The following is an 18,313-nucleotide window of genomic DNA, read 5'->3' as shown; positions in this document are numbered from 1 at the left end:
CTTTAAATGAAGAATTGGTGCACATTTAAAAATCGCTTTTAAAAAGAAAAGCATTAAAATGAGTGAAAGACTTTTGGATTTTGTGATAGCTGTGCTGCGTACAAATCCAAGGATATAGTAATGAATTAATACAAACCTTTAGTTAATTTGCAGTTTGAATGTACAATTTTGTGAACCCCATTGCAAAGGATATTTTAGGAGCTGTGAAAAGAGTACAGTGCAGATTTACTTAGTTTTTTTTTCTCCCTGATGAAATTACCAATGCAGAGAAAGATAAAAGGAATGTAATAATAATTGTTCAAATTTTATGAAATAATTCAAAGGGGTAAATAAAGGAAGGTAACTCTGGTCAGGGAATCAGTATTGGGAAGGGTTTAAGGTTCTTTTTTGCAATAAATTATTAGACTGAAATGCAATACCAATTATAAAGTGGCATTTAAAAGGGTAACACTTGAAAGAAATTGTTAAAGGCTGTGGAACAGGACATGAGATCAGAATGGACATCTTTAGCATGAATTGACATGGGCAAATTGGGCTGAATGGTCTCTTATGTTTAAACTTGAGTGTCTTTTACTAAATTCACCTTATTTTAGTTGGGGAAAGAAAATTTGCTCTGTTATCGAGGAAGAGATTTTTGGAAATAATCCTTTATTGTTGACATTACATTGCAAAATCACTTCCTAAATTAGCTTACAAATAAATGTACCATTATTTAAAATTGAAGTAAAATAAAATTATCATTTGTCTCTGTAATAGTTTTGTTCCTAGCTGTTCGAATGTTGTGGACTAAGATCACCTCCTCATCCTCAGCCCCCACCAACTGACATCTGTTCATCTTTTCTTCTACTCATTATTATTAGAAAACATTGTATGTAGCATTGATCAAAATGTGAGGTAATTTTCACAATTAATTTTTTTTTTCTCTCTGGAGTGAATTATTTTGTTCCTATTCAAAGGATAGTTCACTCATCTTGCATTTGATTTAGAAAATCCGACACTAAATACTATATTTACCACTTGAGTCACAGCAGGATCTGAACTGAAGATGTAATGGTGAAAAGAGAAAATTAGGTCTCGGCTGTCCGGTTACATCTACATCTTCCCATGAGGACAACTGGTATCTGGCTGCAGGTCACTGGAAATCTAGTAAAATTACTCATTGAACAGCACAGCAGGAACCTTGGATTTTCAGTCATTTAATCTCCCATAATCTGTACAACTGGTCCCTTTCTTTTAAGCGAGCTGGAAAATTGAGCTGTTGGTCAAGCCATGTAGCTCAAAAATGGCAGGGTTAGTGAATGTAAAATCAGTCAAACCTTCAACCTTTATTGTCTAATTTGTTTCAATGCAATTACCTATATACAGGAAAGGATTGCATTTTCTGTGTGTACCTCAAAGCAACCAGCTGTATTGTGACATGAGGGGGAATGAGTGTTCGTCAGGCAGCTGCCAAACTGTTGCAGTTTAAAACCATCTGCTTCCTGCTACTGCTAATTAAAAGGAAAGAGATGGAATGGTTATCCTATATAATAATACATCACATGGGATCCCAAGTGTTAAGCTCCGTATCCATCAGGTTTACTAATCATCGTAGTTGTGATTGAACACAATTAGTGTATGATAATGTGGTTCCAATTCTTAATCAGTTTGATGGTACACTGGTTGGCTCAGGATCTCAAAAAATATTCTTGTTTATTAACAATTTTCTAATTTTGCATAATGCAAAGGCTTTTTTGCTGGTAACTCGAAGGATTTTCAGCAGAAGACCATCTACAAAAATCAGTAATCTATCTCTTGAACACAAGGCTTTTTCCCTTCCTTTAGTAAGTATTAATTAACTGCAGTCAAGTAGAAATACATATAATTCTCTTGAATGTGAAACTTCTGCTCAGGTAACCTTATGAAAGCAGCTTCTATATTTTTTTCTAAAAATAATGTATGTAAGCACAACTTTAGGAAGGGCATAAATTTCCAGATAATCTATACTTGTGTATGTGCAAACATCCTATGTTCTGCCTTGAAGTTGCGCTTTCCTGAAAATGAAGTGCCAAAATAAATCAAGGTTTTGTTTAGAAATCGATGCTAAAGCCAGAGTTCGGTTCTTTCAGACACTTCTTGCCGAGACAAAAAGCAATTCAGAGTTAATTTTTTTTTCTCTGATTTGGAGATGCTGATGTTGGACTGGGGTGTACATCAGGTGGTTTTTGAATATTTTTCTGTTATTCATTTGTGGGATGAGGGCATCGCTGGCAAGGCTAGCATTTCTCTCCTGCCTCTAATTGCCTAGAAGGCAGGTAAGAGTAAGCCGCATTGCTGTGGGTCTGGAGTCACATGTAGGCCAGACCAAGTAAGGATGCTATTTTCCTTCCCTTAAGGGCATTAGTGAACCAGATAAGATTCTAATGATGAGTATAAATCCATTGTTGATTGTCAGGAGAAACTCAATTCAAGAGTTTTTTTATATTGAATTCAAATTCCACCATCTGCCATGCCAGGATTTGAACTTGGGTCTCCAGAGCATCGTTTCGGTCTCTGGATTAAGAGTCCAGTGATAAAACCACTAGACCATTACCTTCCCTTGTACACACCATCTATGTACAGCACTTTAGCTAAGAATGCAACCAACTTGCACATTTTTGTAATATGTGCTTACAAGTTTTGTGTGCCCTGATACCGCTGATCTATCCAATGTGCAATCTCCAGTCACTGCCACCTGGGCAGGTGTTAGAGGCAGTGTCAGTTACTTAACTTTCTTGGAAATTTTTGCACTACCTCCACCCTATTAACTTAATCTTTGTACCTGATGAAGTCTCTCTGCATTGGTACCTCCCCAAATGCATTTTCTTCCATTTTGATTGACTATTGAGTTATTGGGCAATTTTGACCTCTTCAGAAAGACTTGCAGTATATCACCTTTCTTTCCATGAAATTCGGTGGATCCTTTGAAGACGTTGCTAGTGATACTTTGAGGTGCTTGCACAGTGCATGACCAAAGTATCGGGTTTGAGATGCTGGACCTCTTCATCAACAACATCTCAATGACTGAAGCTAGTGATTAAAATCTGAAAATGCTGAGCAAGTCTGACAACATATCTGGATAGAAACAGCTGACATGACTCTTAAAAGTGTTAGTGATTTTAGTACTGCTGTGGTTCATGGGACAAAGGGCCAGAACCACCAACAAAATTTATTCTAGTGTTATTGGAAAGTTTTTTTTATTCCAGCAGATTTCCCTGTAGCAGTTAATAACATTTTCAAATCCCTCTTCACTTTGACATGTACAGAGTATAAGTGCCATTTTCTGTTCAGGATCTCATTGTCAAATCACAGAAAACTGTTTCTTTGGTACAGCTGAAGTATATTGTATTTTAGTGCAATATTCATCAAATCTTTACCCCTCTCTAGCTGAATAAAGTCTTTGATGGAAGTACCTCTCTATGGCATGCAGGCAAGTCCACCACTTCAGCTGCATCCACTTCAAAGGCCTTGTCCCTCATTTAAGCATCAGGAGTGCAACGGGAATTTTTCTCAGCTGTGAAGGTACTTGGGCCACAATTTCCATCACACACCATTTAGTCACAAAATGTGACTTCATCCTATAAATCAGTTATTGTCAGTGCACTTGATGTTCTATCCATATCAAAACTCCCTGATTGATGCCACATCCTCACTGTAGGCAAATTGAAGCAGGGTATGGCAGATGATAGGCCTTGAATACTGCTTTTGATCCAGATCAGTGGTTATGGATTAAGTGTTGGGTGGCAGGAAAAGCATGTTCTTGAAAATGTAAACATCATCAGATCTAATACCATGACTGGGCAATTATCCAACAGGAGTAATATTTTGAAGGTGAGACATTCTTTGGAACAATGTGCCCTCCGGACAGGGATGGCATACAGAGAAACATTTCTGAAAGGTTGACCCATCATTGAGGCTTTGTTAAATGCCAAAGGATGTGCAGATGAAACAACCCCTCAATGCCTGTGATGTCTCAGACTGGCACAACTTAAGGGCTAAAACTTAATCTTCTGCAACCTTTCTACCAATCAAAAACAGTGGGGTGATCTTTGGCAATTTTAAGTCCTGATGTGATTCTCTTGAAATACCATTCTCTGCTGTACATCTCCCAGAAAAAATTCATTGGGTATTCAAAGTAAGATTGACATACGTTTTCTTTCTTCAAATGGGTAGAACCAAGCTGCTTCATCTGATATTTGAATGCACTGACAAGAGCGTCTCTTGAAAATGTTGAACCATCCATGACTAGCTTTGAAACGTTGACTGAGAACTCTCATCCTACTGATTCTGTAGTGTTTGATATATAGGCTCTTTCTTGATTTATGATCAAGCTGCAGAGGTACTTGGTGCTCGTTTTGGTCTTCAATCTGCACTGCAAAGTTTCCATGTTCTTCATGATGCTGCTTTTGGACTAATCCACCTTGTTGGCAGTGCATGCTTATTTTGATTTTGGTAATGTATCCACAGTTTGTTTTTGCTATCATAATTTGTAGATGAAAGACTCTCAACAATATTGACAGCTTTTTGTACTTGATACAATTTTAAAATCTATTTCACTTGTTTTTATTGATTTTTTTTTTGCTGGGTACTACCACCACCAGGGTATTTCTGGTTTATGGTCAAAAGGGATTGCAACACTAAATCACAAGTGAAATTAGGGATTTGCATTATGCATCCTCTGCCTCAGTTGTCTTACTAGCCTTAAAATACTTCTCTGGCCCACCTTGTACAGCCGAGAGTCAGCCTCTGATATCTTGCACAGTATATTTGCCTTGCACATAACCAGTAAGTGTGGAATCCTTAAGGTCAACATAGATTATAACCTCTTCCCCCTCCCCCGCCATGCACTGACATTAAAGCAATCACGGCTAGCTTATTTGGGAAGACGGACTGAAAATAATGTTAAGATGAAATGATATTCAATGAGACAACTCCAACCAGGAGACCAATGTTCCCTCGAGGTCAATTCACATATGCCAAGCGACGTGCAGTTGCATTGCTCTTTAGTTTTGGAAGTCAGTGTCTCACATGGGCTCCAGAGATGTGCACAGCTGCAAGCAACATTAGAGGGAAATAAAACAAAATGCAAGTGCTAGAGATTTGAAACAAAAACAGAAATTGCTTGTGAAACTTGGCAGATGTGTCTGTAGCAAGAAAGCAGAGTTAACGTTTCAAGTCCAACAATCATCATCAATTTCTGATTTTATTTCATAATTAGAGAGAACTTTGGCAGAAACCCCCTTGGTATGAGTACATCTTCTATAAAGTCAATTTGGATCATCGCTTTTCATGTAGCCAATGGCAATAATGAGGGCCTAAGTGGTGCTTGTCGGAGATCATTTATGAGAAGTGTTGGAAAGAAGACTGGCTTTCTTACATTGGCTGATGTAGTAACATCATTTGCCTTTTTCTGACACTGGATAGTGGTATTGGATTATTGATGTGGCTTGCACTGTCCTGGCCACTTTGCTACTGAGTCTTGACAGATCCCTTTGTTTTACTGTTCTAAAAAATGCCCTACCTCATCTGTATAATCCCCCTGTAGTAGTCCTCCCATATCAAATATTTAAGGTAGGTTTCAGGCAACAGATGTTTTCATAGCCAGTAATTTACTGTCAGTAAGAAACTGGTGAATGATTTTTTTTTCTCTCAGATTCTGTATTACTTTTAAGTCCTGCTGCAACATTAATGGCCTGAAGTGAGGTATTAATCAAGCATGGTCTCAATACAGTATAGCCATGTTATTAAAATAAACCTGGCTCTAGTTAATATAGTCAGGTTTTCATGAGCTAAGGTGGGCATGAGTCACATATTGCTGCAAATGTGTTGCTGGTCAAGGCACAGCAGGTTAGGCAGCATCTCAGGAATAGAGAATTCGACGTTTCGAGCATAAGCCCTTCATCAGGAATAGGAGAGAGAGAGCCAAGCAGGCTAAGATAAAAGGTAGGGAGGAGGGACTAGGGGGAGGGGCGATGGAGGTGGGATAGGTGGAAGGAGGTCAAGGTGAGGGTGATAGGCTGGAGTGGGGTGGGGGCGGAGAGGTCAGGAAGAGGATTGCAGGTTAGGAGGGCGGTGCTGAGTTGAGGGAACCGACTGAGACAAGGTGGGGGGAGGGGAAATGAGGAAACTGGAGAAATCTGAATTCATACCTTGTGGTTGGAGGGTTCCCAGGCGGAAGGATTGGCCCAGTTGTAAAAGCAAGCTAAAATGTCTTTGTGAATAAATAGGCTAAAGTTCTGTTGCAGCACATTCAAGTAATATTCTCTTCTTGCCTTTGGCTCTCTGAATTCTTTTTGGCAATTGGGATATTGTAAGATAATTCTTTTATCCAGCTCTGCATCAATAGGCGTTATTGAACATTCTGCCAATCCAAAGCAATTTTTTTCTGAATTTGATGGTGCGTTACTCGAAATTTCCTGTTGTAAGTAAAAACTATTCTTATAGTATTCAATCAGTTTCAAGGATTTACTTCAGACAACAGAGAAACATTGAACATTTATCAGAATCTGAAATTCATAACAATTTGTTCCAATTTCCCTCCCATCTCAGTTTCTAGAGGAGATCAAATCATCTATGTTAATTAACTGCATCAATAAATAATTTGTTGCATTGAAAAAAAATTGATAATCAATGGCCTTAATAAAACCTCCATCACTGAATCAGTTTAAATGTGGAACAATGTAGATGCTTGAATATGTTGCTCCTTTACAACATCAGTACATTTTATTATATGGTGGTTGTTTATCTGGTATTCTGCTGCATTATAAAGAGAAATCTGAAGTAAGTGTTATGGATCAGCCCAAACTACGCCACCTCAAAGTATTAAGAGGATAGCCTAGACCCTAACCTTTCATTTTAAAGGCAATGTGTTATATTCCAGATACAACACAATTGGTGAAACTACCAGTCTTGAAGTAAAACACACTTTATTTGTATACTATAATTGAAAGAAGGAATTGGAGTAACAACAGAATTGGAAAATTTAATAAATTATCCATTATTCTGTTAAACAGAAACTGCTCCAATATAGTAAAAACTCAGAGATAGCGTAGCAGGAAGAGATGTACTGCATTTTTCAAAGCCAGCTTCAACAACCCAGCAACTTCCACTGAAAAATTAAAACTAAAAATCCTAGTTCTGGGGGAGCTAGACTCCACCCATTCAGGCTGCTTCTATTGTTCCAACTTTTAAAAACCCCAAGCCCTCTCAAGCTGTTTATTGGATTCAAATAATAGCTCGGTGCCCCTTAAAAACCTCTCCAAATTAAACCAGGACAAAATAGACATCTTAAAGCCATGTTATCATCATACGAGTCAAGTATTAATGTGGAAATTGAAAGTGAATGCAGCACAGTTTATATATGATATATTTTTAATTTTGCTTCATTAAAAAGACAGAGGAAGATTTTGAGATCTGCCAGGTAGAACCCACAGAGATTCCATTCAAAACCTACATCTGACTGGCATATACTTTAAACGTGTAAATCAAAATCATACAATGTCCACAGGGCACCAATTGCCACTTTGGAGGCAATACAGGATTGAGTGTGTTCTCTGTCTTTTTGCATAGTTTCAGATGATTAGCCAGCTAAATTAAGAAGCTTGCAGTTCATTTAATGTTGTATTGGGCAGAGCAGAAGTTAACTTCCGACATTTTGGAAGTCTGCACTCTTACCATTGACCAATTTTGTTGGTGTGACAGGTCCAAACCTGCATTGGGTTTTGCTTGTAGCTGAGCAAATCTACGCTTACAATCCCCAGGTTCCCCGAACACTTCAGGAAATTGGATAGCGAATCTGCCTGATAATTATATCAGACTGTTGTTCAGATGACACTGGCTGCTGGTGAGACAAAGCAGCAACTACTCTTGACTTAATTGGATCACAAACCACCAGCAGTGTATTGGTCACGTAAGGTACAACACAAAGACTGGGACCTCATGAAAACAAAGAGCAATTCACCCAGATCCATTCCCCTACACCTAACACTAGAGGCAATTTAACATTGACAATTCACCTAACCTGCACATTTTTGGACTGTGGGAGGAAGCCAACACAGACACAGGGAGAATGTGCAAACTCCACACTGACAGTTGCCTGAGGCAGGAATTGAACTCAGGTCTCTGGCGGTGTAAGGCAGCAGTGCTAACCACTGTGCCATGTCTTGACATTTGTTAGCAAGACCAATTGGCTGAATTTCATTCATTCAGAAGACTTGGCACAGGAGTAATTAACAATGTCCAAGTTCTATACCTGTTGGATAAAGTGGAATTCTCTGTTGTGATAGCATCAACACTATCTGAAAATTAGGTGATCAACTATCTCACAACTCTGATCAAACCACTCAGCATTTTACAGAACATTTTAGATTTGAAATTGAAATCTTTAAAAAATGAAACTGACTATGTCATTGGACTCTTCCCCCATTTTACATGCCCGATGCAAGTTTACAATGTATCTGCTATCAGTTAAGCGTTTATTAAAGTTGAAATGAGAATGTGAAGTTCCTGCTTTTTTAAATATCTGACAGGTTGGCATGAAGATATGACATAACTTTTCACAAAATTTTGCAGAGAGGAATTTTGCACAGTGAACTTTCTAGATTTATTTTTGCAGTTTATTCCCAGAGGCTTGTCTTCCAGGATCTGGTTTTTTGTTTGCAGAAATTTTCTGTAATAAAAACAGATCTGTCTAGCAATGCAATGCTAACTTTAATAAAAATGGCTTCAGAATGTTACAACGTTAATCAGTAAATGTCTAACTTCTGACAGCAGATGGCTGTGGTGTTCTCTGAACTGTTCTACCTCCATCTGGTGGTAAACTGTGAAATCTAAGTTAATTTATTCTGATTTAGCAGACAATGAAGATGTTATGTCTAAAATGAAAAACACAATCATTTCATGATTTGGAGATTAACTAATATTTTTAGATTAGAATCAGTTTAAACATTATGGCACAGACAACAGCACACAGGGGCTAACACCTTCAACATATTATCTGGGCTGACATCAATTGTTAAAGTTAACCTGAGAATGTAACCTTTTTAAAAAAGTTTTGTGATTTACATACGAAAGAAGTTAAACTAACATGGTGCTTCTAACAGATGCAAGACTTAAACAATCAAGGTGTTTTTCAATGTATAATTTCAGTTACATCACACTGTAAACTTTCACTATAAATTCTGCATCTTACAAATGTGTACTCCACAACCACTTGATGAAGGGGCAGTGCTCTGAAAGCTAATGCTTCCAATTAAACCTGTTGGACTATAACCTGGTGTTATGTGTTTTTTAACATTACCATTTCAAGTGTTGATCATGAACTTTGAAAGTCTAATCAGTGAAAGTAGCTGTTTTGTTTGAAACATAAGAGTTAATTAATGCAGATATGGCAAGACCAATCTAATCTGCCTTTCATAATCATGTTACAACCATAATGAACTTAATCATCAAATTCTTCTCAATCAGTTAATCCAATACCGACATGGATATGAAAGAAGGAGAATGTCACAAGTAGAGAACTCTTGACATAGTTTTTTGGTCACATACCATATAACACAAAGACTGGGATCTCATGAAGACAAATGTCCTGACATTTAATAGCAATACTAACTGTGATCAGTTAAGGATTTATTATAGATGAAAACTGAAAGTGAAGTTTGTGCCCTTTTAACAGCAGACAGGTTGGCATAAACATAACAACTTTTCATTAAATTATGAAGTTCAGTGAAATTTCCATAACTGGTCTGGAGCTCATGCAATGACAACATAGTCCCCTTTTCCCTTTAAAGAAAGGGAACCTTTTTCTTCTGCTAACATGTGCAAGGATGCACACAAATACATTGAGCTCATTTTCATTAAAATTCATGTAAATATGAATCTTGTGAGGAGGTTGATGGGGGCTTTCTCTCTGTGAACTCCAGTGAGTGATCCTACACAGTTTTATACTATTCACCTTGTTATGTGGGCACCATGACTATCATGCTGCTCTCACATTCGCCAGTGGTGGAGGACTCACCTTTCTGCTGCCAGGATCTTTGATTATGGCATCATGTTTAAAGTCCGGCTGTGCACCAGGTCAGTCGTTGCCAGTCAGGAACAGCCTTTCATAGTTGAGAGAGAAACAAAAGAGGAAGGCTTATGAGGGCACATCCATGGCACAGGTGCAGATTCGTAAATATATTGTCACTTTTCATTTCACCTTTCTGATTGACTCGTTGTAACTGCAGCTTCAAGAATCAAGCTACACACATGATGCATTCTTAGAGCCAAACCCAGTTGGAAACCTGTCAAAGGGAGTGCCACTCTTTTCCTAATGCCTTTTGTAGCATAAAATATCATCATTGTTCAGAACTGACCATGACTCACCACCCCCAACCCACTTGGAATGACAACCCTGATTGACATGTGACCAGACCCTAAACTGATCTGTATGCAGCTCCGACTGATTTAGCGTTAATCCTCTGGTTGCACTGGACCTGCAGGGCTGACCATGATCCAATCCCTGGATTGGAATGACATGGAACCAATCCCCCTCCAACTCCACCTACCTCTAGCGTCTGACCAACAGTGTGAAAGTCCCTGGACTGATATTGGACAATGCCCTTGACTTAATGTGCCCAACTGATGACAATCCCCCTTGACTAAAGACTATCTCCTTAGGCTTTGAGACACAGCCATGTGGTTGAGGCACATTCACTGCATACGTCATGTAGAGGCTGACACATGTGGTAGGTATGACACTGATCTAATGCAATGCCTACCAGAACATATCTACTCCCCTTGACAAAGGAACCAGAGGACCAAAACTGTTCACAATATTCCAGATACAGTTCAAATCATGCCTTGTATAATTTTAAAAAGCCTTTCCTAATGTTATATTCCATTCCCTCTGAAATAAAGAACAGCATAAATTTTGCCTTGTCCATTACCGGACCATAGAGTCATATAGCACAGAAACAGACCTGTTGATCCCTTAGCTTTTTAAGTTTTATGTATGAGGGCTCCCATAATCCTCTGTGGTACAGCTTTCTGCAATCTAAGGGTGGCACGGTGGCTCAGTGATTAGCACTGCTGCCTCACAGTGCCAGGGTACCTGGGTTCAATTCCAGCCTTGGGCAACTGTGTGTGTGGAGTTTGCACATTCTCCCTGTGTATGTCCAGGTTTCCTCCATGTGCTCCAGTTTCTTCCCATAGTCCAAAGATGTGCAGGTTAGGTGAATTGGTTATGCTAAATTGCCCACAGAGTTAGTTGCCTCATTCAGGGGGAAGAGGTCTGGGGGGTTGCTCTTTGGAGGGTCAGCATGGACTGGTTGGGCCAAAGGGCCTGTTTCCACACTGTTGGGAATCTAATCATTTTAATAATATTTAGCTCCTCTCTTCCTCCTGCCAAAGTGTATAATCTCACATTTACCTACATTGTATTCTGCTTGTCATAGGGTTCTCCTCCATTGGGATGACTATCTTTCAGTATAGATTGTGCTTTGGTCTTGTTAAAACATCAGCTCTGAACTCAGGTGGATAATGTGGAATGCCTTCACAACCACCAAGAACAGTGTGGTTTGCTCACATAACATATATCATATATTTGATGAAGAGTCACTGGACTTGAAATGTTAACTCTGCTTTCTTGCTACAGATGCTGCCAGACCTGTTGAGTTTCACCAGCAATTTCTGTTTTGTTTCAGATATACCGTCTGCCTTTCTGTCCAGTCTTTATGTTTATTAACAATGCTAACTATTTACATTGTTGCAATACCACAGACTTGCACACAGTCTGGGTGCTGTGCTCATAGATGTCATGCTAGATTATGCGTACATAACTGACTGTTTGTACGCACTATACTGACTCCATTGCACTGAGAGCCTGACTGAAAACGAGGGAAATACCTTTACGTTGTACATCACAAAATGTGATATGATGTAACTGTCTTAGAGATGCACTGCCAAACTTGTCTAGAATCTAGGCAATAACGCAACAGCTATTAGAGTTTTGTTTTATTGAGTAGAACAAAGAACACCGAACAAAACAGCACAGGAACAGGCCCGTCTGCCCTCCAAGCCTGTGCCAACACATTTTGCCCTTCCATACTAAGGCTTCACTTACAGGATCCATATCCCTCCATTCTATTCCTATTCATGTATACGTCCAAGTGTTTTCTTGAATGCTGCTATTGTGTCTGCTTCCACCACCATCTCTGGCAGTATGTTCCAGGCACTCACCACCCTCGGTGTGAAAAACCTGCCTTGTACATCTCTTTTCAACTTCTCCCCCTCGCTCCTTGTAATTGTGTCCTCTAGTAATTGACCCCTCCATCCTGGGAAAATGTCTCATATGTTCCACTCTATCCAGGCCATTCACAATCTTATAAACTTCTATCAGGTTGCCCCTCAGCTCCTGCACTCCAGTGCAAACAAACCCAATCTACCCAACCTTTCTTCATCGCTAAAATTGCCCATACCAGACAACATCCTGGTAAACCTTTTCTGTACCTCCTCCAAAGCATCAACATCCTTCTAGTGGTGTGGTGACCAGAGCTGTACACAATATTCCAAGTGTGGCCAAACTAAAGTTCTATAAAGCTGCAGCATAACTTGTCTACTCTAGTGATGGAGAGGGATAAGTGTACACTGCAGGGCAAGAGTTATAGCTGGGGGCAGGGAAATTATGATGCGGTCAGGCATGACTTAGGATGCGTGGATTGGAAAAATAGGCTTCAAGGGAAGAACACAAATGATATGTGGAGATTGTTCAAGGAACAGCTATTGGGTGTCCTTGATAAATATGTACCAGTCAGGCATGGAGTAAATGGTCTTGTGAGGGAGCCGTGGTTTAGTAAGGAATTGGAATCCCTTGTGAAAGGGAAGAGGGCGGCCTATGTAAAGATGAGGCGTGAAGGTTCAGTTGGGGCGACTGAGAATTATAAGGTAGCCAGGAAGGATCTAAAGAGAGAGCTAAGAGCAGCGAGAAGGGGACATGAAAAGTCCTTAGTTGGTAGGATTAGGGAAAACCCAAAGGCCTTCTATAGGTATGTCAGGAATAAAAGGATGACTAGGGTAGATATCGGTCCAGTCAAGGATAGTAGTGGGAAGTTGTGCGTGGAGGCGGAGGAGATTGGAGAGACACCAAATCAATACTTTTCGTCAGTATTCACTCAGGAACAGGACACTGTTGCTGATGTGAATATTGAGTCACAAGTGATTAGAATGGATGGCCTTGAGGTATGTAGGGAAGAGGTCTGGGGAATACTGGAAAGGATGAAAATAGATAAGTCCCCTGGGCCTGATGGCATTTATCCTAGGATCCTCTGGGAAGCTAGGGAGGAGATAGTGGAGCCATTGGCCTTGATTTTTATGTCATCATTGTCTACGGGAATAGTGCCAGAAGACTGGAAGATAACGAATGTGGTCCCCTTGTTCAAGAAGGGGAGTAGGGATAGCCCAAGTAACTATAGGCCAGTGAGTCTCACTTCTGTTGTGGGCAAAGTCTTAGAGAGAATTGTAACGGATAGGATTTATGAACATCTGGATAGGAATAATGTGATCAAGGATAGTCAGCATGGTTTTGTGAAGGGCAGGTCGTGTCTCACAAACCTTATTGAATTCTTTGAGAAGGTGGCCAAGGAAGTGGACGAGGGTAAAGCAGAAGATGTGGTGTATATGGATTTTAGCAAGGCGTTCGATAAGGTACCCCATGGTAGGCAAATGCAAAAACTACGGAGGTATGGCATTGAGGGTGCATTAGAGGTTTGGATTAGGAATTGGCTGGCTGGAAGGAGACAGAGGGTAGTAGTTGATGGACTATGTTCATCTTGGAGTGCAGTTACAAGCGGTGTTCCACAAGGATCTGTTTTGGGACCATTGCTGTTTGTCATTTTTATAAATGACCTAGAGGAGGGGCTTGAAAGCTGGGTGAGCAAGTTTGCGGATGACACGAAAGTCGGTGGAGTTGTGGACAGCGAAGAAGGATGTGGCAGGTTGCAGCGGGATATAGATAAGTTGCAGAGCTGGGCAGAAACGTGGCAAATGGAGTTCAATGTAGCTAAGTGTGAAGTCATTCACTTTGGTAGGAGTAACAAGAAGATGGATTACTGGGCTAATGGTAGGCTACTTGGTAGTGTGGATGAGCAGAGGGATCTTGGTGTCCATGTACACAGATCTCTGAAAGTTGCCACCCAGATAAATAGTGCTGTGAAGAAGGCATATGGTGTACTGGGCTTTATCGGTAGAGGAATTGAGTTCCGGAGTCCTGAGGTCATGTTGCAGTTGTATAAGACTCTGGTCCGGCCTCATCTGGAGTATTGTGTGCAGTTTTGGTCGCCATACTATAGGAAGGACGTGGAGGCATTGGAACGAGTGCAGAGGAGGTTTACCAGGATGTTGCCTGGTATGGTAGGAAGATCGTATGAGGAAAGGTTGAGGCACTTGGGGCTGTTCTCATTGGAGAAAAGAAGATTTAGGGGAGATTTGATAGAGGTGTACAAGATGATTAGGGGTTTAGATAGGGTTGACAGTGAGAACCTTTTTCCGCTAATGGAGTCATCTGTTACTAGGGGACACAGCTTTAAATTAAGGGGTGGTAGGTATAGGACAGATGTTCGGGGTAGATTCTTTACTCAGCGGGTTGTGAGTTCATGGAATGCCCTGCCAGTAGCAGTGGTGGACTCTCCCTCTTTATGGTCATTTAAGCGGGCATTGGATAAGCATATGGAGGCTATTGGGCTAGTGTAGGTTAGATAGGCTTTGGTCAGCGCAACATCGAGGGCCGAAGGGCCTGTACTGCGCTGTAATTTTCTATGTTCTATGCTTATGCTCAATGCACATTGCATTGAAGACAAGCATGCCATAGAACTTTTTCAGTACCCTATCTAGCTGCAGTCTCACCTTCAGCGATCTGTGAATCTGTACACCCAGATGACTCTGCATATCAATACTCCTAAGGGTTGCGCCATGCTCTGTAAAATTTCTACCTGTCCTTGACCTTTCAAAATGCATCACTTCACATTTGTTGGGATTAAATTCCATCTGTCATTTTTCTGCCCATGCATTCAGCTGATCTATATCCTGCTGTATCCTTTAACAATCCTCCTCACTATCCACAACTCCACCAATCTTTGTTTCATCTACAAACTTACTAATTAGACCAGCTACATTTTCCTCCAAAACGTTGATGTAGATCACGAACAGCAGAGGTCCCAGCACTGATCCCTGTGGAACATCACTAGTCACAGCCCTGCATTCCGAAAAGCATCCTTCCACCATTACCCTCTGAATCCTAAGCCAGTTCTGTACCCATCTTGCCAGTTCACCCCTGGTACCATGTGACTTCACCTTTAGTACCAGTCTGCCATGAGGAATCTTGTCAAAGGCTTTACTGAAGTCCATGTCGACAACATCAGCTGCTTTTCCCTCATCAATCACCTTCATCATCTCCTCAAAAATCTCGATCAATTTAGTGAGGCACGACCACCCTCTACACAAACCTATGCTGTTCATCGCGAATAAGACCATTTGCTTCTAAATGCATATAGATCGTGTCCCTGAGAATGTTTTCCAATAATTTCCCTACCACGGATGTGAGGGTCATAGGCCTGGAATTTCCTGGATTGTTCCTGTTACTCTTCTTAAACAATGGGATAACATTGGTTATTCTCCAGTCCTCTGGGACCTCACCTATGGCCAAAGAGGATACAAAGGTGTCTGTCAATGCTCCAGCAATTTGTTTTCTTGCTTCCCTCATTATGCTGGGAAAGCTCCCATCTAGACCCAGGAACCTATCTACCTTAATAACATATAAGATGCACAACACCTCTTCCTTTTTAATAGCAACTTAGCTTAGAAATTTGACACTCCATTCCCTGAGATCACCCACCACCAGTCCCTTCTCTTTGGTGAATACCAACGGGATGTATTCATTCAGGACTTCACCTACCTCTTCTGGCTCCACACATGTAGATTCCCTCCTTTGTCTTTGAGTGGACCAACCCTTTCAATGGCTACCCCTATTGTCAAAGAGCCTTGGGATTCTCCTTCCTCCTCTTTGCTAATGACTTTTCATGATTTGTTTTAGCCCTTCTAATTCTTTGTTTAAATTCTTAGCTACTTTCCTTACATACTTCAAGGGCTTCATCAGTTCCCATCCTCCTAGATTTTATTTATGGTTCCCTTTTCTTTTTGACCAAGGTCACATCCCTGGCCATCCAAGGTTCACGTAACTTGCCAAACCCATCCTTCATTCTCGCAGGAAAGTGCCGCTCCTGAACTCTTGTCAACTGCTGTTTGAAATACTTCCACACATCCAAGGTGCATTTCTCCTCAAACAGCCACCTCCGATCAACATTCTTCAGTTCCTGCCTTATTGTTGTAGTTCACCTTCCTCCAAGTTAACACTTCACCCAAGCCCTGCTGTTATCGCAATCCATGAGTAATTCAGCTTCTTGAGCTTATTCTGCCATTTAATGCAATCATAGCTGATCTCATCTCAGCCCCAAATTCACTTTTCTGCCTGTGCCACCTAACCCTTTAACCCATTACTAATTAAAAATCTTTCTATTCCCTCGTTAAATTTATTCTATTCCATAGATTCACCACGCTTGGAGAGAAGAAATTTCTTGCCATCTCTGTCTTAAGTTGACTAATGTTTATCCTAAAACTATGACCTCTCGTTTTAGATTGCCCCACAGAAGCAAATATCCTTTCTATATCTAATTCATCAATCCCTCTTGGCATTTTATATACCTCAATTAGATTTCCATTCATTCTACTAAACTCCAAAGAGTATAGAGTCAAGATTAGAGTAGTGCTGGAAAAGCACAGTAGGTCAGGCAGCATTGGAGGAGCAGGAAAATCGATATTTCGGGCAAAAGCCCTTCATCAAGAATTCCAAAGCGTTGATTTTCCTGCTCCTCGGATGCTGCCTGAATTGCTGTGCTTTTCCAGCACCACTCTAATCTTGACTCTAATCCCCAGTATCTACAGTACCCACTTTCGCCTCCGAAGAGTATAGACCTAAATTGTTTGATCTCTCTTCAAAAGACAATCCCTTCATCTCTGAAATTTATGAAAATCTGGCCCAAAATGTCACAAGAATTATTCTCACAATGTCTGCACATAGAGGGAAAACTGGCCAATCATGGAAGCTCATGATTTATTGTTAATATGGTGAATTGCAGTTTACTGTGTTAGAATATATGCCTTCATTTAGTTCACTTTATCTGCTAAATCCACTTGGAAACAGTCTTCCATGCTAAAGGAAGAAATAATGGTGTTGTATTAGTCTGCATTGCCTGTTTGGTCATGACTCTAATAAGAAAGAAACCATTCATCTTTTTAACATTAGTTGTAAAAATACTGGAGCAGAAATTAAAAGTTGTTTACTGAGCAAGGTGCTTGAAGGCAGAGTGTCATAACCTGAAACCTTTGGCAATACATTCAGATAGAATTGACAATCCTAAATTCACGGCCTTGTCTGAAGTCATCATTGGATTATTTCTGTGTAACCTATCCCATGTATTACTCAGTGACAGGAGTTAGTGTAACTAGCACAGATTGTTTAAAACCTTTTAGACGATAAAAAGAAACCTTTTGAAAAGCACAACATTAACTAATACATTTGATAAGCCAAAACTAATAAACTTAATCCGTCAAACATTTAACAATCCCTCAACAAATCATTTCAATTCCTTCAAAACATTTGTAAAGAACACTTTCTTTATTTCACCAGCAGGAAATTCCTCACAGTTTTCCAGACGTGCATTCCTTGCCTTTGGCCTTGCATCAAACATGGTACAGATTTATTTAAGATGCAATCAAAATGCACACACACACTAAAACCTTTTTTTTTGCCAACAGATATCTGTTTTGAAGTTAAATTTCTGTGCAGGTCTGGATTTTAGCAAACAGCTTTTTGAAAACAAATTACCTTAATGTGTTGGAGAAAGTGGCATTTCTTTCTTCAGCAAATTCCGAAAGGCCCGGTGACCTCGAGACTGGCATTTCACAGATCGAGCCAGTGATGCTATTACTAAAATAAACAACATTAGGAATGTTCACTTTCTAATGGGCTAAACACATTCCAAAGTAAACAGACTGAATAGGCTTCAATGTTTAAAAAGTCTTGAACAAATGCAGCAAAGGAATGTGACCCACTTAACAGCAGGAAGCTTCTTCCAATGTGGGCTAAGATGCAATAGCTCCAAGAAGGATGGCCACTGAGGTCTGTAGTATCTGGCTGCTACTCAGTATGGTACTGGGGAATTGAGAAAGAGCCATTTTCTATGTATGATTAATCAGAGAAGGA

At 40.2% G+C, this 18,313-nt stretch overlaps 1 long non-coding RNA gene across 1 annotated transcript in view; it reads right to left on the bottom strand.

The window, feature by feature from the left end:
* The window catches only part of LOC132834255 (uncharacterized), a 41,277-nt gene extending 23,271 nt beyond the window's left edge, over positions 1 to 18,006 (bottom strand). Inside the window, exons 1-2 of the long non-coding RNA XR_009647154.1 lie at positions 17,936 to 18,006; positions 10,034 to 10,118 (exon numbers count right to left, since the gene is read on the bottom strand). This is a non-coding gene — a long non-coding RNA (uncharacterized LOC132834255). The remainder of the gene's footprint in view (positions 1 to 10,033; positions 10,119 to 17,935) is intronic.
* Between the last annotated feature and the right edge of the window lie 307 nt (positions 18,007 to 18,313).

This window comes from Hemiscyllium ocellatum, chromosome 39, assembly GCF_020745735.1.
Source record: "Hemiscyllium ocellatum isolate sHemOce1 chromosome 39, sHemOce1.pat.X.cur, whole genome shotgun sequence".
Lineage (NCBI taxonomy): Eukaryota > Metazoa > Chordata > Chondrichthyes > Orectolobiformes > Hemiscylliidae > Hemiscyllium > Hemiscyllium ocellatum.
This window is presented reverse-complemented; position numbering and strand designations above follow the sequence as displayed.